The sequence below is a fragment of the Thermobia domestica genome, chromosome 12 (genome assembly GCF_964235325.1).
Source record: "Thermobia domestica chromosome 12, izTheDome1.hap1.1, whole genome shotgun sequence".
NCBI classification, from domain to species: domain Eukaryota; kingdom Metazoa; phylum Arthropoda; class Insecta; order Zygentoma; family Lepismatidae; genus Thermobia; species Thermobia domestica.
In genome coordinates this window covers 141,287,135-141,312,925 of record NC_137465.1, presented here as the reverse complement: position 1 = coordinate 141,312,925, position 25,791 = coordinate 141,287,135, and the positions used below count along the sequence as shown (strand labels likewise).

The window sequence follows — 25,791 nt, the reverse complement described above, 5'->3', positions numbered from 1 at the left end:
TTAATTTCTTGGGAAAAGGGGCAAGTGGAAAAGCGAAAACATTTTCGGGAGGCAACCTTTTCCTTATATACTGAAAGTAATAATTTTATATTACTTGACCAAAATTACATCTGGGGGCACAAGTTGTCACTGACGGTGCCCGGCTTCTTGCTCCCTGTAGCGGCGTCACTGGTTCCGTGATATGCAGGCGACAGTGTGCGCTGGATTCGTATTTTCAAAACGAATCACACAAGTTCAAGTATGTTTAGGTTCAAGGTTTGGCTGGCCAGGGGAGATGTTCAACTTCATCCTGATGCTTCTCAAACCACGTCGAAACAGTTTGATCTTTGTGAATCATCCCAGAATATTGCGTCATTACCTGGAAACATCTGGACCATAAGATGCTCATGGCCCACCAAAATGGAGCAGTGACGCGACTGGTAAGCATCAGTATAGGACCCACACACAAAAAAGGATATTACAAGCCACACTATCAGAGAACGCCGCCATGTTTCACAATTGGGCGGAGACTCTACGGATCATCCGATTCTTTGGAAGTCTGCCACTTCTAAATACAGCTCGTGATTTCAAATATGGTTAACGATGGCTCACCTCACCATATCACACATTTCCAGTCATCATTAGTCCATGTTGCATACTGTCTGCACTATTGGCATCCCGCTAAAGCTTTATGGCCCCCTATCAGCCGTTTCACCCATGCAGCCCGACTCCGTATGTCGCATGTCATGTAACTTGGCGTGTGCGGAAGGTGCTGCTTGAGTTTCTTCTCCACTTGCACCAGAGTCACAATCGACGTTAATCCGATCACTGCTCCTCTCCAACTACTCGGTTTTACGTGAGTTTTGTAGGTTGTCATCAGATTGGACAGTTGTTCTTTGCGACACACAACACATCTGCCCCTTTGGTCATGCTCACACTACATAGCTCCAACAATTTGCCCTCTTTAGAAATCAGAGGTTGCCCATTTAAGCTGTCACAGTCAGTTCACTCGATACTTCCATTCTGCTGCTCCTCACTTAATACGGAGTTTGCTCTAACACACCACAATGAACAGCCTGATCTGCTGTCGCTCCCTGACCTTTGCCAATTCAGACACCTGGTGTGTTTCCAACCTCAGATTTTTCCATCATATTAATAAGTAGGGTAGGTAGGGGGAAATCGGATCACCTTTGCAGAAAACATCAAATTGAAAGTTTAATATGCTTCTATTTAAACGAAAAGTACAGGTATAATAATAAGTGAACCTTCATCTAATAGACTATAATGAAAAGTTTTTAAATTTTATAGTTCTAACCTCAATAGTTTCACTTTGTAACAGATAATAGATCGATCCGATTTACCCCAACGTTGTGGGGTAAATCGGATCACAATAATTGTCTGAATGAAATATGCCTTTAATGGCTTAAAAACACGAACATCAAGCGGCTGCAGAACATGTGCTGTGTGATGTGGCAACAATAACACTTCTTTAGCACATTTTTAACACATGTCTACTACAGACAGGGATGTGTGCAAACAATGTCCGTCCATAATTAAAATAACTTTACCAGGACGTAGATATTTGTGGAGATGTTCCACCCATTTCATGAAAGCCTCTTCGTTCATCCATCCTGATTCCGTTATACACACGTCGGATCCTGGTGGCATACCATCGGGATATTCAACTTTTAGTCTCCTGCCCTTGAAAATAACAAACGGTGGAATGTAAACTCCTGTTGCTGACACACAAGTTAGTACCGTCACGTTCTCTCCATTTTCCACATTTGTCATTGCTGCCCTGGGATCGAACTAGGGATTCCTGGAACCAGAGATGAATGCTCTACCACTGAGCCACAGTGTCCCCTATGATCATAACAACACCATATAAAAGAGTTTTTTTTTTTTTTTTTAAATAAACAATATATATAGAGACAGGTAGTTTAAATACTTCCCCAATCTTCTTACAAACATCTAATGCAAATTACAAATTCAGTGATCCGATTTACTCCAAACTGCACTTTCCTTCTTTTTCCTTTTTTTACACAGTACGTTTAGTAATTTTTGCACAAGTTCTTGTACAGCCTAATGATGCATGCATCAATTAATGAAATAATAGTATTGAAAACCAAAATACAATTCTTACACAGTTACAAAAAGCTTGTTTTGCAACAATGAAAAGTTACATTTGCTAGGGTGACCAGACATACTCTTTTTAAGAGTATTATACTCTTTTCGAGGTTCATATACTCTATACTCTTTTTTCTTCCCAAAAATATCGAATTATACTCTTTTGTGCTATTTTCAATTTCATTTAACGTTTAATGCATTTTCCCATTGAAAATCGCATTTGTTTTCCTGTAAAAACTTGGACGTTGACAGCACTTGAATGTAAAAGCATGTCTTCTAAAAATTCATAGCATATCAAATGAAATCTCGGAAACTGTGTCGAACGTATTAATGGGTACATTACGTCAGTTTTGTTTGGAAAATAAGGTCATCGGTCTTCTAGCTGATAATGCACCAGTAAATTTTGGAAGCATAAAAAATAAAACAACAGGAAATGTGCATAGCGAACTAGAGTGCAGGTTGAAGAAAAATGTTTTGCCTATCGGATGTGGGGCTCACATTCTTCACAATGGAATTTCTGTGGCGTGTTCGAGACTAATACCGATCGATATTGAGAATTTGGTTTTTAAAATATAGTACCATTTCAGTATTTTTACTGTAAGGACAAAAATTTGAAAAACTTTTGTGAGTCATTGGCTGTCATTATGAGGGTCTTTTGTATCGCTCAAAGACGAGATTCTTATCTCTGCTGCCGTGTGCAGAAAAAAAATATACGTCAGTATGAACCTCTTACAGGGTACTTTTTGAGCGATTAAAATGTTCCAATAGTCAATTTCTTTCGAGACGAAACAAGTGAGTTGTGCTTGTATTTCCTGCATACTCAGCTGATCTTGTTCACTGAAACAATTACAAAAATTGAGAGGGAGGATATAACAGCGACTGAAGTTCCTGATGAATATTTTGAACTTCTGAGGAAATACAAAGATAGAATTGAACAAAACTTTTATCCGTTTTCTGCTAGAAATTTACTTACGAAACTTGTAAAAGAAGGGAATATAAAAAAGGAATATGCCTACTCAGTGTCAAGAAGGTTTAAGTTTGAAGTGATAACATACTTAGAGACGTGGTCACAACGTTTCTTCGGAGAAGTAAAGAAGATGAAACATTTACTACTTGACACAGCAGTCACCTATGAAGAATTTCAGGAGTCGTTTGCATATTTCTATGAGCAGGCAAAACATGTAGACAGTTCGTTGGAATTCAATGATGATATTTTTGACAGTTACTGTGCAATATCCAGATGTGTTAAAGAACACCTTGAACAATTGGGAGAGAAAAGAGAGACAATGATGGGCAAATGGAAAATAGTGTACAAAGATTTAGTGCGGGCTGGGTCAAATTTAAAAGTGATTGTGCCACTCGTGCAATTCTTGTTTACTTTACCGGGCACTAATGTTGATTGTGAGAAGCTCTTCAGTGTTATTAACACTTACTGGAGCGAGGAGAAAAGTCAACTCACAGTGTCGACACTGGAACAAGTGATGAAAGTGAAGTTCAATGTAAGCATGACCTGTGAAGAGTTCAGATTGGCAATAAAGTATGACATTAACTTACTTAAGAAAGCAAGATCGTCGCAGAAGTATGAATGATGGCGAGTAAAACTGTTTTAAGTATTTGACTCATTTGCATGCGCATTGGATAAAACACTGTAATTCACCTTGTCTTCATATTTAGTCAATTTTTTTTTTTGATATACTCTTTTGGATTTAAAAAAATCTGGTCACCCTACATTTGCTATATTTTGACACAGAAAACACGGGTCCCAAAAGAATGCTGTCTAGAACTCTCCTGGCGCCAAATCAACATCGTCTTCAGTTAATACCCATTTCTTCTGAGAGGTGGCACTACAATGCGCCCCACGTCGACGCAAAGAGTATTATTTTAACATCCAATCACAAGGGTTGTTTTTGACTGATCCGATTTCCCCCATGATCCGATTTCCCCCACCTACCCTGTATGTGTATTCTGTGTTTCTTATCGACAGTGCTTAGCTTATACCAGCATTTGAAGATAATCATTGATTGATTACATGAATAGGCGTGTTTGTTATTAAAGTATTTTTCATTGCTCAAGTAATTATTAGATTTTCTTCGCATCTAAATGGTTAGCTTACGCGCCTTGGTAAGGAGCATCAGAGTTTGACTTCCTTTGAGAACTCAGAATTTCACGTTGAGATGAAGTTCCACGTCTCACACAGTCTCGGACGCTAACATTCAATCCAGCCAACCAGGCCAAATAACTATTTAAATAATTTGTTTATTGAAATAGAGCATTCAACTTTCAGTAGAGCTGCATATATACACTTAAAATAGTTCAAGATCAAGACTGATAGTTTTACTTATGACATTTATAATTTATTGGCCACCTATGAGTATTGAACCTATTACCTCTGGCGTTGCAAAATGCTTATGAATAAGCAGAAAAAAAAAACGGTCAGTGGGGAAATAACGTGATTGCATGTTAGTTTTGTGGCGTGTCAGCTCCCTTGCGCGCGCCTATGAGTCCAGTCTCAACTTTCTTTCTAACCGGCAGTGTTACCTACCAGGCAAGTTATCAAAAGCATCGACGGCCATGACGATTACCTTGCGCACGAACGAATCAGTCAGCCGAACGGTGTGAGGCAGGAGTGAGTGATTTTCTTGCGTTCTTGTGGCAGAAGTTCCCGTTTTGTTTGTTTCGTACCGAAAACGAGGAAAGTGTGGATAAGTGTGTGAACGTGTGAATTATTAATAATGTGTTAGTGTGGTGGTGGTGTTATTCATTTGGAAGCCATTTAACAAGCTGTTTCTCCAGGACAAGTGGATTCTGAAGTTTTGTTATTTGAAGAGTGTTTTATATTGTCATGGAAACACCATGGAGGCGTTGTTGTCTTGCATCGAACAACATACACAGGTAGGTGAGGGCCGTAGACTTGTTATAAATTATTCTGAACTGCACTTTGAGCGTAATTTAGTATGTCACTCGTAAACACAGTTATCTCGTTACATTAGTTTTATCTGTCATTCAGATAATATTATTATACACATGAAACTTAAACATAAATTACTTTTAAAAATACAGATATAAATATGATAGATCGGAGTGCGTTCCAGTTTTAATTATTTCTGCTTTTAACAATGTATGTCCACATGTTGAGTGTAGAGCTCTATTCTTAATCATCTTTAGTTCGATTTCATGCTATTATTTTGTCTCCTTATTTCACGAAAATAATGTACACAGGTCATTAAGGCGAATATTCGTGTTTGGTTCGTATTGTTCTGATCTGGTCAAAATCATTCTAAAATTTGTAATTCTAAGTTCAATTGCTGGTGAACTAGGTTTGAAAAGAGAGAGGATTTCTGGAGGGATTTCCCAAAGTTACTACTCAAAGGGTTTTTCTACGCGAGAATAGAGAAATTCACCTCTGGGCATATCTCTGATCGTGCGTAACGTGGGCTATTAGTGTTTTTACGCTGCTGTTTTCACCTCTGTATGTCGAAAGCAGCCCCGCCTCCCGGAAAACTTCTCAAACCACCATTGTTTCACTCGCAAGTCTGGTTTACTCTTGTTTCACAGAAAGTTCGTAAAAATAAACCACTAATGTTGAACTTACAAATTGTAGTTTCTTGTGGCAAATACCTACGATACCCAAATTACATTTAGTCTTTTAACTACTACTTAGTCTTCCAGTTTTGTATGTGACTGCTTGTAAACCTGCGAATTTTATGTGGCTAGTTGTACTTACAATTGTCGAATAGCATTTAAAACTTAATTAATTTATTTATAATTTGCACATCAATTGACAATTTTGTAAGGTATAATTATTTGTTAGCGAAGAACGTTAGGCGAAAATAGGATTTAAACTTGTAAAACGAATGTAAAGTTTCCCACACAGTTTTCCGTTTTCTGGAATAAAAGATAAAGAAAAGTTAACGTAGTTTTAAATTCGACATGATGACAAGAGATAGGACTTTTAGATGCAATATTTGTTTTTTAAAAAAGCTAAAAATTTCCGCTTAAAACCACGAAAAGTTGGGGAAAAGTTGCAAAATTCAAAGGTAAAATTTTATAAAAGCAGTACCAAAACACACACACACACGACGACTCAAAACTCTGGTATTTTAAAAATCTACCTAGAATGACTCAGATCATCACGTTGGGAAGGTTCAAGTTCACAGCCACCTCCCCCCTATATAGGTTAGTAGCTAGGTTGTTTACTTTCTGTAACAAAATGTAATATTTCATTTACATAATGTTGCCGGGCGTGCGTCAGTGAGTGAAGTCGGTTTCGAGGCCCTCAGGGCTCGTTTTGTTCTGTCTTTATTACAGTAAATGGGAAGGGGGACTTAAAATCTGAAAATTGTTAGAAACGGATGTTTAACACTTTCTTTTTAAGTGAGGCGTCATCTTAAGTCACCATAAATATTTGTATGTAGAAAACTACTCAACAGTAGCAATTGGTGATACTCCTGATTATCTTATGTTACCACATCCCATCACTCCCTATTCAATAGATTCTGCCTGACGGGACTGTAGTGAATCAAGAACAGTGTGATTCCGCACATGTTCAGTGTTCTTGTGTAACTTACTAGTTGTTTATCCGAAGTCTTCAGCACGCTATTAAGAATATATAAATATTTCACGTAGATGTTTATGCAACCAGTAACTCTTTAAATATTTTGTAGTTTACGTAACATTATAGGATAGTGTGTTTGTTTTGGCATTATATGTAGAAACGGAATAAAATGCGGCAAAATTATTATTTTTTAAATGAAAATTGGAGAAAGGCGATAGTAATGAGAGATAGTTGCATTGAAAGTTGATATGTGCAACAGAAAAAAACACTTTCAAGTGTTTATTGCTTTCTTTTTAGGGCAAAGTAACTTGGTCATTTATGCGCGCCCCGTATTAATATATAATAAGGGCATACTGTTGCCCAAGGGACAAGATTCGGGGCTTTCTCGTCTCGGAAAGGTATCCTAAGGGTGCACTTTCATCTCGAAAAGTGTAGTCTGGGCATGACATGTGTGATGCAGTTGCAGCAGTTTCATCAAAGGGGAGGGAGGTTCAAGCTCACAAATTCACGTAGTTTTAGGGTTTTTGTATGCATAGCTATCTTAATATATAAATGTTCGTTTTTTCATATCTCCTCTAAACCTGTACGTCTTCACGTACACCATTGGTGTGATGTGTTAAGAAATGTAATCTTTCAGTTTAGCATCCCACAATTATGTCCTTTAGCCTAATGGAGACGGATGATTATGGAATGAGAATGTGGTAGGAAACGAGATAATCCACTGACACGATGCTATCGACCACAAACTTACATGGCCTGGGATCGAACCAGGAACCACTCACCAAGGGCAAGTTCTCAGTCACTGAGCTATGTGAGAGTACAGGCGAGTACATATTGTTCGATCCGAATTCAACTTGTGGTTATGTGAATAGCATACGAGCATTTGGCACAGGAGACTCGAATTTGATGCCTAGGGAGAGCTCATGTGGTGTGGATCGTACTCTAAGCTGTAGGTCCACGTCTCATATAACCACGTTGCTGAAACGTATGCTCAACACAAATCAAATTCAAAAATTTAACTCAGAACGTTTCTTTCTTGAGGCTAGCATGTTACCATTGTACTAAGTTTTAATAAAAGTAAAAATGTGTTAAGAGACTGACGAACATGTTTGGTAATTTTTTGAGCAGCGTTCTGAAATATACGTATATACCCACATGCGCAAAAATAATTGCGCGTATAATGTAACTCACGATTTTTCGCATTTATTCCATTTTCCTCACGTTTATGAGTAAAATTCAGTTATCAGTATGTAGATATAATAGAAAGATATCCATCTAAGGAGATATTTCCCAAAAAAATATAATAAAATAATAAAAATGTAAGCAAAAAACAAACCTACGCTCGGTTTTGTGTATACTGGCAATCATGCTTTCGAGGGATTTTTCAGTAGCAGAGCACGATTGCGAAGGGAAATTGACAATAGGCAGTGAACGAGCTGGCGGAAGGAACTGGAAAGTGGAGTAAAATATTGAATTTATTGGTTTAAACCTAGTGTCTAGATGGTTTGCCAAATATAAATTAGCTTCTGTAACTAAGGTGTACGAAAATATGGAATTAAACAAGAAAACTCTTATCTTAAGGTTCGAAGCGATACGCACCAAGGTTGTGAACATTATTTGTTTAGAAAAAGAGAGCAAACAAAACGTAGTCTCCGTTGTTAGGTGGATAGAGTGGCGGACTAGCAGTTATTTTATTATTTTTGACACGAGATCGAATCCCATCCATATATATATACTCTTTTCTTACAAAACATTATAGAAAGTGTATAATTTTGATGTTAATAAGAACGGAAACAACATAATAAGGAAATAACTTATAGATAGTATCCTTTAATCGACGTATTTATTCAGTATTAGAACACGTGTACTATTCGAGACAGTGATTGTTTTCAGTTTATGGTCTTGTATGTTACACCTCCCCTGCCCGTTCTTGAACAGCAGATTTGTGTTAGGAACAGGAAAAAGAACATACGCGACCTTGTCAGTCTTTCCGTTCTTACCCCTTGTTACATCGAAATGACATTACATCGAATGTTAGGATAGCTTGTTTTCAAGAAAAAAAGGAAGAAAGGAAAAAGCTTATGTCAAATTATCGTTTGTGTGTATATGTGTGTGTGAACTTGTGTTTCTTTTCTTTTTATTGTATTGACTTTCTCCCTTTTTTTTTCCTATCCACAAGTGCAAGAAATGAAATCATAAGTCTACGAGGGTCACTACGAAAGTTTTGAGATGTGAAATAACTTACATATTTAAAATCAATTTAACACATTTTCTCAAAGTATTCACCATTACACTGTTATAACGACTCACCAAGGGTAGTCGTCAACCTGGTCCGTCTAAGTAAGATATACAAATATTGAGTGGTAGTATTAGTTTGCATGTAAAAATTATCTTTAATAATTATATAGCATTATTCTCACCTTTTCTATTAGAATGATAACGTCGATGAACGTTGCTAAAATGGTTTATTAGCTGATATACTTTATAATATATTTTCCTTCAAACTGTCAAGCACACAAACTTGCTGACTAGGTATCCATAAACATTTACATAGCAACAACTATCCCATAATAATTATTTTACATATCTTGAAAAGCATTCTTCTTTTGTTAATATGAAATTAACATTCTATTAAGTATAGTGCACATGTATGAGCACTTTCTGCCCACGGTACAGGTAATTATTACTCTATCCAAAGTATTTTGTTATATAAAAATGTCGCCCGACGATGGGACTGAATATAAAAGTCATAAACGAGTTTGGCTTTTATCTTCAAGAACCACTGGTCCGTTTACAATAGTGCTCTTACATTACATATGTTCTTTATATTTTGATCACACCTCGTATATATCTTCATTACATTTCATATATATATATATATAGATACATTTATAACAAATCTTTAATTTCGTTAATACTTATTTTTTTTATTACATTAATTATATTTATTTCATTATTATCAAAACATCGTCGCTTATTAATATAATTAACGAGGGTGAAACACAAATTACTATGATTAATAGTTTTGATCATTATTAAAACGGTGATGTTATAAATAATGTTTAATCTTTCAGGGCGCATTAAATAACGAATAAGTTAGATGTTGCATTTTAATGTATACATCGTGGCACTAAGATGTCATAGTAAAGAAGAATCTTGTTCGGATAATATATAGGATAGCTCATAAAAACAGTCGTCGAATAATTAGTTTTATAGAATAGATCTTCTTCTTAACATAATCTTTGACAATAAGTTTTCAACACAAATTAATCTAATATAAATAACCTTTGCTTTTAATCATTTATGAATTAAATTATAATTCTTAAATATATTAAAAACATTTGGGAATTATCATTGATTAATGAGAATTAAAGAAAATTAAATTGAATAAAAATAAAATTAATGTTCATGAAAATCTATAGCTGATATGAATTTAACCTAATTTCATTAACGGTAATCAGGTTACATTCGTACTTGCATACGATTCTAATAATGTACATTGCACAGCACAATCATGATTATGTCCCGTATTATTGTTCTGTACAGAAATTACTTCAATACCTGGATCTTGATGCGAAGTGCCATCTCTTGTCCTTCCATTACGTCTATCCACGTAGTTCGCTGTATTCCTGGAATTTCGCCATACATTTCGTCTATTTTTAAACCTATTTTGATTATATGGTCTAACATATGGATTGCTACGATTAATTAGGTTAGGCGGATTCCCTACATAACTTTGTCTATTTTGCTCGTTTTGATTGTTAGAATTTATTCTGCTTAGGTTATGTTTCGTATTATTCACACTTCGGATATTTAAATTCCGAATAGGCACAAAATGATCTGAATTATTCTTATTTTTACCCATTCCTGCTTGTTGATTCATAGCATGGTATTGAGTTTCATAGCATTGGACAAGCATTAATAAATGGTTGAAACTCATACACTGTGTGGAAAATAAGATCTGTTGTAATTTAAATGGAAGCAAATTTCGAATCGATGCTATTATTCTCGATTCCGATTGCAATGGATTAACGACCTTTAATTCGTTGTATGTATTTACAACAAACTCTACAATAGATTTATGCAATCGAGGATTGAAGTGTTGATTTCTAATGGTGGCATCTCTATTCGCAAGCAAAAAGTCATTTTCATAATTGGCGATCAGTGCCGCTTTGAATTCTTCATATGTACTGATGTGATCACGTACTGCTTTAAACCATAATGAACAAGGTGGGAGTAATACACGAGGGATTAATTTCATATATTGTGATCTATCTATACACATAATATTGCATTCGTCCTGGAATTTCTCTAAGAAAGAAGTAGCATTCTCGTTACACTTACCACTGAATTTGCTCATAGCTCGAATTTCACTCATCTTAACACTTAATTTTACCTTCCTTTTATCATTCCGTGTACTTATTGGGTGATAGTTCCTATCCATGACGTGATGTGTCGTTACACCATCTATGTTTCGCCCATCTGTACTCTTCGGATGTGTTTCTTCCAATATAATATCATCATCAGACACCGGCGAAGGCGAGTTCATCTCTGGTGAGTGGGGAAACTCCAAGCGATCACTACACATGTTATTACGGTATGTGTTGTCCTTAACCTGTAGCATTCTAATTTCTTCCTGTAACGTAGCTATCGACTGCGTATTTGCTCGTATGTTGTTAGCATTATTGATGACCTGGATCTTTTGTTGTTGAACAGAAGATTCGGTTACTTCTAAATCCTTTTTTATATCACTGATTTCTTGGCTCAGGTGGTTGTGATTACCCTGGCATTCCTCCGATATTCCTTTTAACTTTTCCTCGAACTGCGAGGTAATATCGCTCATCGTCTGGATAATTAATTGTTTCGTTTCATCCGACTTCTGTTCTATCGTCTGCTTCAATTCTTCGTATTGCTTGTTAGATTCATCAGACTTCTGTTCTATTCGTCTACTTAATTCTTCAGAGTTATGCTTCATCGTCTGCTTTAATTCTTCGTATTGCTTGTTGGATTCTTCAGAGTTATGTTCTATCGTCTGCTTTAATTCGGTAGACATCTGACTCAATTGCCGCTGTAAGACTAGCAAGATTCGGTCTTCCGATGTCATTCCTGATGTTACACTAGGTTCACCGTTGTCACTATTAGTGGATTCATTCTCCATTATTTCAGTGTCCATTTTCCTTATGATTATTCTACCACTTCTCAATATGGTCAAATTTGTATTCATTAACTTAATTGTAAAAGTAAATTCACCCTTACTTTGCTTCGGGGTATAGAATTTATGAAAAGTCCCGGGTGAGGTAAACCAAAATTTTTAGCTAATCCCGGTGTGAAGGCACCAAAATTTTTATAACGACTCACCAAGGGTAGTCGTCAACCTGGTCCGTCTAAGTAAGATATACAAATATTGAGTGGTAGTATTAGTTTGCATGTAAAAATTATCTTTAATAATTATATAGCATTATTCTCACCTTTTCTATTAGAATGATAACGTCGATGAACGTTGCTAAAATGGTTTATTAGCTGATATACTTTATAATATATTTTCCTTCAAACTGTCAAGCACACAAACTTGCTGACTAGGTATCCATAAACATTTACATAGCAACAACTATCCCATAATAATAATTTTACATATCTTGAAAAGCATTCTTCTTTTGTTAATATGAAATTAACATTCTATTAAGTATAGTGCACATGTATGAGCACTTTCTGCCCACGGTACAGGTAATTATTACTCTATCCAAAGTATTTTGTTATACTGTACACACTTTTGCATCCTCGGAAACCACTTTTGGAAGCAGTGTTGCCAGTCTTTTTCTTCAAGTGTTGAAAGTTCATTCTCGTAAGCACTATAGCTTCTTCAGGGCTGCAAAATCTCTTCCCAAGCATGCGATCTTTGATCATGGGGAACAGAAATAAATCATACGGGGCAGGTAGGGCTATACAGTGAATGAGTCATAAGTTTGACCTCCGTAGATTCTAAAAACTGAATTGTGATGTTGGCCGTGTGTGTGGACGCGTTGTCATGATGAAGCAGGATCCCACGCAATCCAGTTCTTGGACGCCGTTCCCGAAACTTCTGGAGCACTTTTGTTAATCAAACAGTGATGTACCACTGAGCAGTAACAGTCCTTTGTTCTTCAACTGGAACGGTTGCAACATGGCCAGATTTGGAGAAGAAAGTTGCGACCATCTTTCCCACACTTCGCGGTCGCTTTACTTTCGTGGCTGCATTTTCGTCTGGAAAGATCCAAACTGTAGACTGGCGTTTATTTTCAGGATCAAATTGATAGATCCACGTCTCATCACCAGTAACAATGTCAGAGACGCGTCGAGAATTGCCTCCAAATCTTGCAAGCATTTTTTCACACCATTCCACACGCATGCGCTTCTGCTGTTTAGTCAAAGTGTGAGCCACCCAATGAGATGAAACCTTCCTGAGCCGAAGATGATCATGAAGAACTTTTGTTACTGCTGGCGATCCAATGTTCACTGTAGATTCGATGTCCTTGAAAGTTATTCGAGGATTTTCTCGAATCATTTGTTCCACAGCGGCAATGTTTTCATCTGACACAGCTGTTGCCGGACGTCCAGCTCTTTCTTCATCTTTAAGCGATGTCCGGCCTCTTCTGAATTCACCAAACCACCGAAAAATTGTAGCACAGGAAGGAGCAAGGTTCCCAAATGCCCCCTGCAAACGGTCAAGGCTTTGTGTCTCGTTCAGACCACTTCTGAATCGTAAAGGATCATTGCCCGCAAATGTTCCCTTTCGAGCTCCATTCTAGACAGCCGAATACTGCTCACATCAACAAACAAGTGAAGGCGATACGGCCAACGCCGGTAAGCGAGGCAAGTTGAAACTTACTTCGCTTCTTCGCTCTGGATACCACTACCGAACACAATTATTAGAATTCAAATACTGTGCCACAACAATGGTATCAAAACTTTCGTAGTGACCCTCGTATGTAAGGAATAAAGAATGGTTTCGTTGAACGAAACTAAATTATACAGATCTATGTATGCGGAACACGAATATTTCCAAAAGATAACATGAATATGAACGATAATCATACCATATTTCTACATTATATAGTAGCGTGAAAAACTGATATTAAAATGATATAACAAACAGGCATAAGCTTTTTTCTAGCATGGCAACACATTAAACGAAACTCATTAAATTTTGGGGATTACGAATTATCACCGTACTTGTCGTATTCCTATTCGTTTTCACGTTCGAGCGAGGAAAGAAGAAATTGTAGTGATAGTGATAAAAATCGAATTCGAGATTTCAATGAATTCAAGTTTCACGCCTCTACGTATCGAAAAAATGATTTTGATGTTTGTCCATCTGTTCGTCTGTTGGTTCGTCACGATTTTCATGCGAATAGAGGCCATACTGTTCGACGTATCTGGACTGAATTGTAGACGAAGTTTTTATAACACTTTATCGTTTCGAATTCTATATCCTCCAACACCTAAAAATAAGGGTAGTTTATTGAAGGATGAAAATTTAAAATAAATAAATTGTCTCAAAGACAGCTGTAAAGATTTTGCTTAGTTTTTACAGATATATATTTTATTAATAACCCTTCACCGTAGTATGAATCATTGCTCTAAAAAAATACATATGGTGTAATTTACTGTATGAGATGCGTTTTTTCGAACAATTTTCACAATCACATCTCATAAATAAATGTATGATTAATAACCCAACAATATGACAACTCGTTCGTCCTGTAAACATTCAGAAGAGGTAGTTTACTTTTAGTTTACTCTTCTCCGACGATTTTCCCATTAACGCCTGGCGCAATTTTGTTCGTATTTGATAAATAAATGTTACATAAATAACCTAACGATGTGGTATAATTCCATCATCCTAAAAAGCTAAAAGTGATATAATACTTTTCGGAACAAGCTTTACCTTACGATTATGTCGAGAATGACTCAGGCAATTTTGTTCGTATTTCATAAATAGCATAACTCGTTTGTCCTGAAAAGATATACAAGGGATATTTTATTCTTGGGGATGACTTTTTTGACGATTTTCTCAGAAAGTACTCAGACGCTTTTGCTCATAGTAGTGATGAGCAAATGCAAAACCAAGACCAAGACCCGGGTGGTCTTGGTCTTGCACACCCAGTCTTGGTCTTGGTCTTGCACTGGAATTCTTGGCCTTGGTCTTGCACACCCAGTCTTGGTCTTCGTCTTGGTCTTGCAAGTCTTGCTTTTAAGAAATCTTGTGATTTTCATAGGTAAATTTTACTCTGGATATAAGGGATAATACATTCTACAATGCGCCAATAGTAACGGAAATACAATGTATGTTTCTAAATGTAATATAGTTTACTTTCGTGTAAGTATGATGATAGTGTACAACATAGGCGATAACCTTTATTTTTTTTTTCAATGGGTGACCACGCTTCACTACATATAACATAAATCACAACGTCCCGCAATCTTTTTATATTTTTAACAGATCCAATACTCCACTGGTTCCCAAACTGGGGAGACTACCCTTGAGACGCATGAAAGAAAATCAAGACAGCACAGATTACTGAAATACCATGAATAGCAAAATTGCTTGTAGACTCTAAAAGCATCAGATTTTTTTTTTTTTCTTTTCAACCACGGTTAGTTAATCTTTGTATCAAACAAACTTCCAACTAAACGTTTAAATTTTGTTTTACTGATTCTAATATGTACTATATTGGGCATAAACATGGACATTACGTAAAAGAGATTTTAAAAATTGGAGGTTTTCGAAACGTGGACATGGAGAAAAATGGAGAGAATTAGATGAGTTGAATGGAAAACGAATTAGAAGGTATTAGAAATATTAGCAGTAGGGGAGAAAAGAAGAATTTTAGATGTAATTAAGAAGAGGGAGAGGAACTGGTTGAGACATTGGCTGAGGAGGAACTGTATTATGTTGATGGAAGGAAAAAGAGGGAGGAGAGAAGACTGTAGTTGAAGGAAGGTATTAAAACAAAATTGCAACTTCAAAACGAAGAGACTAACAGAGGACCACTGTACATCGAAGCTTCTCAGTTGCAGCAAGTGACCTACCAATAATAGCAGAAAAGTTATAGTGATGGTATGTTTAGCAATGTTTGTCAAAAACAGAAAGAGAGAAAATTAAAATAATAATGATTATAATCAAACCTCTTAATATTTTAGAATAATTTGAGTGAAAACTGAAAAAGACTCAACTGCATATGTCTTAAAATACAAAATAACGGCATCAAACTCTTAAGTTATTTGAAATAACTTTACAAAACCACTCTCACTTGAGAATATGAATTACTTATTGTTGTATAATGTTGTCACTTAATCCTCGATTTGTCGTATACCCAAGGAGACTAAAAAATTATATTGATAAACAATTATTCAACGTATAAGCATCCGCCCATGAAATCAAGATTGTGGTCACATGCACTAAGTTTTTGTCAATGTCATGGAAATGTTATTTCGATATTAGTTTTAAGAGTATACATTGAACATTTCCAACGGATGCTTGAGACTCGGAGCCAAGGCCATAACATGTAGTCGACATCTATGATGTACGGAATTACTGATGTTCAATATTATATTTCTCTTTAGTTTTGGAAGAAGAACACTAATGCATTTTGAAATGAAGGGAAATATCTAGTTTAACGTCCCACGTTTACGCCGACACTAAGGTAGACGATGATGATGAGAAATGAATGAAATGGTGGAGTGAAGAAAGTAGAATTGAAACGGAAAAACCCAGAGAAAACTCACGCACACGACGTTTGTCCACCAAAAAATCTCCTATGACGCAAGCTGAGATCGAACTAGGGACCTCTTACAGCAGAGGTGAACGTTCTACAACTTTCTTTTTTTTTTTTAAGAAAAAAAAGTTAACAATCACCGAACGTGCCTCATTAACTTGCTTATCTTACTAATTTCTACTTAATTTTACTCGCTTTTTACTCATTTAACTCGCTTTACCGGTAAACTGGAACGACAGGGACACGAACACAAAAACATCGTGAACAATTAAAATTCCAAAGGCTCTCCCCCACTGGGAATCAAACTCGAGACCGCGTACACCAAAGGCGCACGTGCTAGCCGGCGACTACTGAGGCACCGCGTCCATAACATGTTTGTTTACTTTTCGCTTATCCGCTTCCTATGGACACAACTACTCTTACGACGCGCTCGGGAGAGTAATACTCCCGGAAGTACGTTTTTTCGCGCGCTACTCTAGCCAGCTGTTTTATGCGCTATCCTAGTCAGTTGTTTTAAGTTGGTCACAAAATATATATCATTTAGTACAAGGGGAACAAAACTAGCCTTATATCATGGAGTACAAGGGCAACAAAACGAGCCCTGCGGGGCTTCTAACCCGTTCATACTACTACTACTACTACTTATCTGCACAAAAGTAAGTAAATCACATTTTTGAGTATTATTTTCGTATTATTTTAATTTAAAAAGTGTTATAAAAATGTAAAAAAAAATGTTAAAAAAAACTTTCCTCGGGCCGGGTTTGAACGCACGCCAAAAGAGATTTTCACTACTAGTATATAACGCTAGCCCACTCGGCCACGAGGACCGACAACAACAATCGTCTGAATTCTGCTATTTGAAGGCAACGTGGCAAGACATAGATAACGCCAACCAATAAGAACTGTGTTTTCCGTTCCTACTTCCGGGAGCATTACTCTCCTGAGCTAGTTGTCTACTCTTTGTATGATTTCCAGATCCGATCATGGGCCGTCGTAAATGAATCAAATGACGACCAAAGAAGTCAGACACTCAAGTTTTTATACCTTGTAACATTTCATAGAATTATGTTCTCGGTCGTCACGTGAACAACCGATTCAGAAAAACGACATACTGTAGTTATATGCTAACATGTAAGAGGCAGATCGACTCACACGGATTACCGAAACTACTGGGAATACATTCATTCCAGCGGCATTTTTATTGGAGCCAAGACATTCAAGGGAAAGATATAATGATTTTTCCCCTACCTTTTTACATTCTTAAAGAATCAAGTAGTACAGGTACTTATGCAAGACTCTTGCGCAACAGTCTTGGTCTTGCAGGTATGGTCTTGGTCTTGGTCTTGCACCCCCTTGATCTTGGTCTTGCATCGGGATTCTTGGTCTGGGTCTTGGTCTTGCATGCAAGACTCTTGCAAAAACTGCAAGACCAAGACTCTTGCGCTCATCACTAGCTCATAGTTCACGTACAATTATTTCCTTAATAATTTTAATATGTGGCATAAGTTATTACTAACAGAAATATGACCAATGGGTACTTTTCTTTTGAACGTAAGTTGCTTCGAACAAAGTTTTCCAAAACACATTATTTTATTCGCATTTCCCAAATAAATGTTTCAATAAAAGCTGCAGCCTAACACGAGTCAGTTTAAGAATTTTTAGTGTGAAAATTCAGTGCGTTTCTTCCGTACCCGTTCTTAAATATATTTTTAAATGTTACACCTAATTACAAATTTCCTAACAAAATCGAAACTTCTTTTTAAATGTGCCTTTAAATAAGCCTAACCAAGCTAATGAATAATACAAAGAAATAATACAATATTACGAAATTATAGAAGAAACGTTGTTAATATTAGATATTTGCATGTGAAATATCCAACCGATGACTATCAACTCCAAAAGTAAGAAAGTGAAACATCCAATACCAGGTTAATTAGTGATCTCTAAGTAAAGCTATCCTACTAGGAAGTGATTGAGATACCTAAAGAATGTTGAAATCGCTGGGAGACATGTTAGGAGAATACAGTGGGTGAGAGAGTTTAATACAGCAACTCATGAGTAGTTTGCACCTTCGTTGAGTATTGAAGTGCGTAGGCCTATATAGGTTTGCATTGAAATGAGCATTAATCCACAATATCTGTTGAACATTACGGGGGGCTTGCGGACAGGTTTGCAGTGCATTTCACGGGGTTCGATATTGTAACGATCCTAGCGAACTCCTGAGCCTTCCCCACTGTACACTATAAGTTAAATTCGTGCTTAATTAAAACTCTATAGGCCCTATGCAGAATCGTTTTGAAGAATGATTAGCGTCATACTAAAAGCCTGACTACTGCAGGCAACTTATGTTAGTCGAACGCTTTAATATTGCACTAATCACGCTCCAGAACGCCTCTGCATAAGGCCCTATTTGTTTAAAACTGTTAACCGTTATCACCTGTGCACTGCGAGCAACAATCCGCCAGTAATTCTTTATTTTTGCCCTTTGTTTTAGCGCCATAAATGTCTTTGTTCATAAGTTTCTTTGTCTATGGTTTTGCATATACGTAGCGTGGACATTAAATTTTGACTTCTACGCCATATACATCTAATTACAAACACACCTATGGAACGAACACAACAAACTTGGAATATGTAGTTTGTGTATTGAAAATCATACACGAGGCGCTGCACGGGAGAGCCGTGTGCATACATATGGCAGTCAACTTCCTAAGTAATTTATAATAATAATAATAAGAAGAAGCAGAATAATAATAATAATAATAATAATAATAATAATAATAATAATAATAATAATAAAACGAAACAGTTATTTACATAATTTTATTTATTTAAGCATATAAGTGCAATGGACTCAAGTTATTTTTTCTCTTTCTCTCTTTGAAGGCAACAACCTTTAGGGTGCCAAGACGTAGAAAAGGATTAGTGGCACTCACGACTATAGGGTGGTGTGTGGTTGGCACATCGGGTTCCTTTGTTAGTCCCAGCTTTCTAGACCGGATGCAGTTATTCCCGGTAGAAAATACAAGAAAATATACCTTTCTAATACTATTAAAGTAAATAATTACACTCATTCCCTCATTGTGATACTTGTTTGTTTAACTATATACAGACAGCTGATCCGTGGAAGAATTGTTGATAATAATAAATAAAATAAACTCAACAATAATATGTAACAGTTTGCGTCACACCGTTCATTTTGCTGAGCACAGCAGTGTGCCGTTATCCGGTTGTGGCACACTGGAATATAGGGTATGGCTTTCTAATTTTTCCCAACTATTTTAACTGCTTCAATTGATATGAATCTATAATAATAAGAGAGTGAATTTAGTCTTCTTACTCTTCGATTTGGAAATAAGGTCCACTAGAATTGTATATATAAAAAATAATAATACCCAGAATTTTATAGAGTAGTTTGTTTTATTGGAAATAACATACTTCCTGCAACTGTTTGGGTGGGAATTATTTGAAATCAAATCTTTAAGTTTTACGACCCATGTTTATACCGGTTAGGCTAAAGGAGACGGGTCGAGCCAAGGATCCCATGCACTAAAGGTGAACGCTTTATCACTGAGCAGCAGCGGCCCTTCTGAAATTATTTATAGGAGAGAGTGACTACGTTATGAAAACTTGATATCGAACACGTTTGTTTAAAAATACAAGCTTTTTTGTGCGTATTGCTTAGTATTGAGGAAAACATAAGTCAATAATAATAAAATAATAATAATAATCTTAAATTAAAACTCTCTGGATCTAGTGCATTGACACAATTCCAGAAATTAAAAATAATTTGTTTACTTCTAATGTAAGTGTAGAAGGACTAAAATCCCTGTTGCTTTCAATATACGAAGAAAGTGTGTCAAATGATATGCTACATAAAATGCCCTATGCAACATAATGTAGTATAGGGTTATCATTTCTAGATTGTCTAAAGAACACTTTTGTTTTAGCAAAAAAGGAAGAAAATAGAAAACCAGTTGTTAACCTAGTAGAAAGTTTGCAGATTTAAGGGAAAATACACAGAGTTGTTGGATATTAAATGTAGTTCGCATTAATGGAGCAAGACACCGTAAATAGTTTATTGTTTGAAATATACTGTGAGTGACCAAGCGGTTACCTATGGAAATATCGAAAGAGATACGTTAATGGTTTTAGTTGCAAACCGTTGTAGAAATGAAAAATTTAAGGAAATCTCTAAAACTCTGAAATCACAGATCCAAATTGACTGGCAAGTAAAACTGCTAAATCTGAGTAAAGAAAAAAAAAAGACCTTTGGTACAGTTTCAGACATATCATTCTCATATCAAAACTACGATAGAAGTAAATTATGAATAAAGGTGAATTTACAGTTCTGGAATACCAAGAAATGATTTTGCTAGATGTAAATTTTGGGAAAACTTTCTTTTTATGAGGCTTTAGATTTATTTATTGGTTTGTTTGTTTATTAGCCTCCCCATGCCGTAAACGTCGCCAACACCTAGTGGCCCACTTTCCGGTAAATGGCGATTGTCGATATAGCGACGCGTCGAAGGATTGTCGCTAGTGTGCCACTTGTAGCAGGGATTCGTCGAGTCGAAGCAGATATCTAGAATCGGGGGAATTGAAGTTACCACCGCGTAACAGCGAGGACTTCATTTTGATCCGCGCTCCTTTGATTTGTCAGGGAGAATCGCAAAGGGACCACCAACACGAACTATCGCCAGTCATGTGCATGCGGTTATTATTTTATATTATTTTTCCCTGACGAATTGTTTTATAAGGACAATACTTGAGCTCCGGGGGTCAAGAGTAACTCCTGCCTTTACATCATGAAATGAAAAATGTTGATGTGTGCGTATATCTAATTATATGAATTTAGATGGCAACTATCGCCGATCACTAGCAAGTGAATGTGGAAGAACTATGAAAAAAGTAAATAGACGCTTGCCATTTTGTTATAAAATTACATGGCGAGTGCATTTGATCTGATTCCAAACAGTTATCGTCAAATATACACGGCTAAAGGAGCACTCTGATTAGAAATATTTTTAAAAAAGAAAAAAAAAAAAAAAAAACCTTCAACGATTTATCACTCTACAAGCTGTCTCTTCATAATCGCCTCCGTGGCGAATTCGAAAGAACATGCAACTACTAACCCTAAGGTTGGTGGTTCGCGCCCAGCTCAGGGCACTTTTTTTTACTTTTTTTTTTAAAGAAATGTTTTTAGACTCGCCTTAATGCAAACAAATTACGCATATAGGCGATTTAACGTATTTTAGGGAAATAATTTAGTGGTTCGTTGGCGTTCTGTCGCTTCTCTGCCGCTGGTGGTATAATTTTCAAAACGAAAATGGGACCACCGCCGATCGTCGCTGCGGGACCGCCAATTTTTGGGGACATGTTGCTAGTTGCCTATCGGTGGTCCACCGACGCTTACGACATGGGATTGTCCCCTCACAAGTGAGGCAGATTGTAATCGACCAAGAGTGTTTTGGAACAATGGGGAACATCTTCCGACTTCGACTTCTGAATAATCCGTTTAAGATCAAGTCGAATCAAGGCTGTCCCAAGGAAGGTAGAACAAGTGAGGCAGTCGTTCCAAGCGCTACGTTCGAGAGCCTCCGTCTCATTCAAGACTTAGACTCTTCAGGAAAAGTAACAAGTTTATTACTTGTAATTTATTCTTTTAGTAAAAGTATTTTGCAATAAACCATCGTTTTGTAAGATATTTTTAGGATTGTATACTATTAATTTCGAAAATTGTACTCATAATATAGTTTCCCCTCATGGACTTGAAAAAATCAAAGTTCGAACAAAGATCTCCGATCCATATGTCTCTTCATGTTTGATATGGAAGTTTCATCTTCATTATTGACCCTTAATTTATTTTAGTTCTAGGCAACGCGAATCGACTGGATGACTCTAAGTGAAAACATTCATTTAGATGGTTAAGTAATCAGGAAATTCCTGCTGTTATTTAACGAAACACAACAGATCTTGAGAAAAAAAAAAAAAAACAATTTTGCTTACCAGGGAGAGGGAGTAAATCATCTGCTTACGGCTGCTTAACTAGGAAGAAGACAAGGGCGCCGATCCTGGGGGCCGAGCCTCCGAAAGCCCATGTAAGCCTCCATTGTATTTATGAATATACAATATTTGGCATAATTTGAGTGCAATTTTTCTTATATCTTCTGCATTTGAATGGGCCCCCAAATTTACAGAGAAATCGGCGCCCTTGGAAGAAGGTCTAGTGAAATGAATAAAAATGTGATAACGTAATACTTGAACAACTCTATCTAATGGAGGAAAGTAAATTAGTATTCAATACTTCTTTCAGTTTTAAGCATTTCAAAGACTCTCGTAATTTAGTAGCGTCCCGGATTTGCATTTTTGAAATATGGGAACTCTATCTATATCTTGACGTGGGGATCGGTTTCGGACCATGCAGTTAAGCCGCTTTGCCACAAGAGGCACATAGGGGTTTTTCTTTCGATTTCCTTAGAAATATTAGGAATGGTATGACTTTTAAAACTATGTTTAGAAAAGAATACACATCGACACAATAAGATGATAATCTGATATGTAGGAAATATATTGAATTTTTTAATTTCTCACGCAACCGAAACAGTACTTTTTTTTTTTTTTTTAAATTCCAGCCTTTTAATATAAGCATTTCACACTATTGTCTATTCTAGAACGATACACTTCTAGTTCATGTATATGCTAGGTTTGGAAATACAGTAGAGTTTCGCTTATCTGACATAAACAGCCAGGCAGAACGCCGGATAATATGAATGTGTTAAGAAAAGACCTATTAAAAGTAAAACTTGCGGTATAATTTTACATATTACGCATCTAATAATCATGTTTTGTAACAAATAAATGGACTGCACTGAATCAGGGACTTATCCAGCGTGAGGGCCTGAGGGCTGTCCCCCTCCGAAACTCAAGCACTTTTTAATGAACTTGCTTTACCCTTTTGAGGTTCTTTTATATCAGTTTACTTGGAGTCAGTGTCCAAACTTTGGGCAATGTGCTGTTGTCTTGTTATAATTCTAAGAACATACCATAACGCCATTATACCAGGTGGAATTAAAGAACAGTTTTAAATAGATTTAACATTTCGTTTCCGTTCTGTTTTTAACTTTAATATATTAGAACGATACACTCAATGTCTTCTTGCAATTTTTAAGTGATATACGTAGCAGACAGTTGTCTTTAGTTACATTTCTCTCGAAAATATGCATCATTTTGTTTGTGCTTTAATGCAGTTTCCAAAGTAAACCTAACTGCTAAAGTAAACCTTTAAAGACATAAATGAAAAGTAGGAAAAAGTTTAAGAGAAATACAGAACTGTTGCATCACCATTATTATTATTATTATTATTATTATTATTATTATTATTATTATTATTATTGATATTTTTAAAACATTAGACTTACGTGCTTACGAGGATTCGTGTTGGGCCCCTCCGAATAGAAATCCTGGATACCTGTCTGCACTGAATGTGAGTAAAATTATTTACTGTAATAGTAATAGAGTAACTTCATATGTGAAGCTATTATTTGTCACAATACGGTTTAATTCATTTAATTATTACTAAATGCTGGATTCTATTTCTGTTTAATAATAATAATAATAATAATACGCGTCTATATTAATAGTATCATATAATATATTTTGGTATGCCGTTTGGAGTCGCAAATAATTCATGTTGTGCCACGAGAAGAAAAAGGTGGCGAAACACTACTCTAATGCTTGAAGCGTCTATATTAATAGTATCATATAATATATTTTGGTATGCCGTTTGGAGTCGCAAATAATTCATGTTGTGCCACGAGAAGAAAAAGGTGGCGAAACACTACTCTAATGCTTGAACATATATCTTTTTGTATAGATATACAGGATGTCCCAGGGGGAAGGGTCAATATTTTGGGAAATGGTAGTATGAGTGATTCTAAGCAGAAAAGCTCATATGAACATAGGTCCTAATCTAGGTTTGCGAGATTTAGTGAACGAAACACCGGGACACCAACCTTAGACTATATATATAAGGTCAGGGTTCCTTAGGTCGGAATCAATTAATTACATGTCTTTTCCAGGGTACTGCTCACAATTTCCCAGTTCATTCTACACACAGTATGATTTTTTAAATGCTTTCCACTAATAAATTACGTATAGACTTAAAGTTTGAATTTCAGACCTTTTTTTTTTTAAAGTAACATTTCGATACATAAAGAAAATATTTATTGTTGAAATTAAATAAGAGAAATAAATCGCACGAAAAAAAAATACTTTTAAGTATAAGTTAGTAAACAACGTGTATATATATGTCTCTGGTCTAGTGACTAGCACGTGCGCTTCTGTGCAAGGGGTCCTGGGTTCGAGTCCCGAAGGGAGAGCATAGAACGATTGTGGTTCGGATTCCATGTTAACCAGTAGGACCATGTTTCATATAGCCTCGCTGCTGACAAGGGACGCTGAACTAATATATATTTATGATCGGAGAGAAAAGTGAAATTTGCCATTGCTTCATAAAAAAGTAATTTAAACAAGAATACTTATGATATCTATTGACCCTAATTTCGATTTTTGCAAACTTGTCAAGATCAACGGGTTATCAGTGGTCGATTTGGAGGGAATACGGAGAACGTCGTTCTCCATTTACCAGAAAATCGAATATCCGTTCCCCTGCTTTATTTCGTTCTCGGACGCGTTATCCCGAAATCTTAGATGATAATTTTGTTATTCAATCTATTAGAGCATTTTATATTAATACCTAGAGAGTGTTCCCCCACTTCTTTAAAGCCAAATCGACTACTGCAGGTCGTAAGATATACAAGGATCGTAAAAATAGTGACTTTTTGTTTAATGTGGCATATTGTTCCAAGCCCTTCATATATAACATTGCGAATAATACTATTATTATATGTATCGCTGTATAAAATTAAACACGCAAATGTTTCAGTAATTGTATTTTAAAAAAATAATACACCTAGCAATATTTTAAAAAACTACTAAAAGATTAGTGAAACATGTAAAGGGTACAGGGAAAGAACGTGGTAAGTACATTTTTTCTTCAATTTTGAGATTGCACCCAACCGTAAAAGTATGCATTGCACACGATGTTTTGGACTACTCAAAGTAGTAAAAAAAAATTGATCATTCCTCTGTAAATTGGATGTTAAAAGCAGCTATTTGCGTAAAGAACACGCTCAGTCAGACTACAAAAATAGTTTTGGAGTAAAATCCACAAAACTGGATTTACAATGTTCTTTCCCTGTATACATTTAGATAGAATGATAACAATTTTATAAAAGAATCATTTTATGTTGGTTCAAAGTAATTAATAATCAGGATGGAAAGTAAAATAAATCTCACCTTTCTTTATCATCT

General features: G+C 36.1%; 1 protein-coding gene across 5 annotated transcripts in view; it reads left to right on the top strand.

The window, feature by feature from the left end:
* The window catches only part of ATP8B (ATPase phospholipid transporting 8B), a 568,064-nt gene that overhangs the window by 190,473 nt on the left and 351,800 nt on the right, over positions 1-25,791 (top strand). Inside the window, exon 1 of one of the 5 annotated variants that reach the window (XM_081734177.1) lies at positions 4,125-4,998. The exons of the other annotated variants lie outside the window; for them this stretch is intronic. The gene's annotated coding sequence lies outside the window, so the exon portion shown is untranslated. Of the gene's footprint in view, positions 1-4,124; positions 4,999-25,791 lie in introns of those variants that run through there. 5 annotated transcript variants of the gene reach the window in all.